Below are 2,106 nucleotides of genomic sequence, written 5' to 3' on the forward strand. Positions count from 1 at the left end.
TTGGGGATGGCACTGGGTGCATCCCTGCACCGCTCCAGCCTGAGCTGCCACCCCACAGCCCCCAGGCACCATCACCCCCCAGAAAAACCTCGCTGGAAGGCATTTGCCTCCATTGCAAATTACCCCAGATCGTAAATTGTGCCTCAAACATCCTCCTGCAGCCCAGGGAGCATTTTCATGTGTCTCATGGACACTGGTTTTTTGGGGAGCCTCTGAACGGGGGCAGCTTTGCTCGAGTCTCGGCGGGGGGCTCTGCTTAACAAGGGAGAGCTTTTTCATTTTTCTTTATCAACCTTGGCAGCTCCGTTGCATTTGGGCAGCGTGGGGGCCGAGGCTGAGGCTGGCGTGCAGCCCTGCACAGGTCGGGTTTACATGAGCTCCCCCCATCGCTGTGATTATAGAGGAATTTATTTCTCACCGCTTTTCTCTGGAAAACAACATGGTAAGGACTTGGGAGCAAGGAAAGAGCACAAAGCTGGAGCAAAACCTCCTGACGGCATCGGTGAGCTCGGTTTTACCCCTTCCAGCTGCTCCATCAGCCCGGCTGTCCCAGCGCTGCTGCTGTGCGGGAGCCGCGTTCTGGTGAGACGACAGCAGTGGAGAACCACTCTTTCAGTTAGATCAGGAGATGAGTTTCTGCCTCAGGAAGACCCCAGGATGAGTATTTTGGAGCGATTTCTCAGCCGCTGATGAGACCTTCCCCAGGAGGATATAAGGCAGGCTCTGGAAATCGGGGGGTTGCTCGCTCCCCGCGGCTGACCTGCCCAAATCATCCGGTGACCAGTAAAACCGCTGATCTGCTCTGGTTGGAAGAAAATGGAAATTAAACAGAAAATCTGATGGAATTGCAGACTCGGTTATCCCCTAGCATGTCTACCCCCGGTGGCAGGTACGTACGCATTCGGTATCTGCCAGGAGCGGTCGCGGCGACTCCGGCCCTCGGCTCGGGGTCGCGGCACAGGCTCCTCTCCCGGCGGATGGGCTTTATGGATCGGCACCTGCCCTTTCAACCAGCGACAAGCCGGCATTGATCGTGTGCCGTGCTTGTTCTTTAACTTGTTGTTTTACCAGCTTTAATTTAAGATCTGAATTCAAATGCCATCAAGGGGAAGATCAATAGCTTTTTTCACAACCCACCAGTGACCGTGTCTGGGGACGGCAGCTACGGCTGCTGGAGCAGACTCACTTTCCACCCGGCTTTTAGAGGAATTAAAACCCAGTGGAAACAAAAATAGGTTGGAAAAGAAGTTGGGAGCAAAGCCGGCTCCAGCACAAACCCCAAGTGTCAAGGTCAAGCCCAAACCTTTGATCCCCTTGGGTGATGCCTTTGGATGTGGGTGTTGGGTTTACAGGATAAAGGATGCTCCCACCTTCAAAAAGTCTTGCTACACTTCAGCGGACCCACAAAATGCGTCTGCGTGGTGGGATCATATTGTCTCGGTACAACATGATGACAAGATGGCATTAAGATGTGACTATTTCACACCGCAGAAACTTCTCCGCACCAGCCACCGCTGGGCTCGGGAGAAGATGTCACATGCTTTAGCAGATCGATCGATAAAAAAAAAGATCAAGCAGGATTTGGGGACACATCTCCGCAGGCTCCACGTGCACCCGAAAACTCACCCATTAGTCATGAGGACACCCAGCAATTGCGCATCCTTGCAGTCATTCACGGCTTTATGGCGAGTCATGAGATATTTGGTATTTTCCTTCAAGCAAACAAAAGCAGATGATTAAGGAAGAGGCGCAGCTTGCTCGCTTTCAGGAGGAAGACAGCTTGCAAAATGCAACTCTCAGAGCTTCAATAAGACTCCAGACAGCAAATAAACAGCCTGGCTGAGAGGAGAATGCTCCCAGTTTCCTGAATTTTAAGCCAAATTTGGGATTCTGGGGGAGAAGGATGGGGATTACCTCCTGCAAAACTGGCACCAGTGAAAATGTCATGAGAGCGTGGATACTGAAATGCAAAGACAAATGTGTGTCGCAGCCCCAGCCTGACTTTTCAGGCTGCATACACACCAGAAACTTCTAAAACTTTGAGTGGAAAACCATTTCCAAGTGGAAAGTCAAAAAGAAAGCAGCTGAGTTTCACCCTTCTTCTAA

The 2,106-nt window shown here is 51.6% G+C and overlaps 1 long non-coding RNA gene across 1 annotated transcript; it reads right to left on the reverse strand.

Moving 5' to 3' along the window:
- Window positions 1-390: 390 nt before the first annotated feature.
- LOC115348707 lies at window positions 391-2,106 on the reverse strand. Its single transcript, XR_003925907.1, has 2 exons — window positions 1,627-2,106; window positions 391-802 (listed from the first exon to the last, which is right to left on the reverse strand). It is a non-coding gene; the product is annotated as an uncharacterized LOC115348707 (long non-coding RNA).

This window comes from Aquila chrysaetos, chromosome 12 (genome assembly GCF_900496995.4).
Source record: "Aquila chrysaetos chrysaetos chromosome 12, bAquChr1.4, whole genome shotgun sequence".
NCBI classification, from domain to species: domain Eukaryota; kingdom Metazoa; phylum Chordata; class Aves; order Accipitriformes; family Accipitridae; genus Aquila; species Aquila chrysaetos.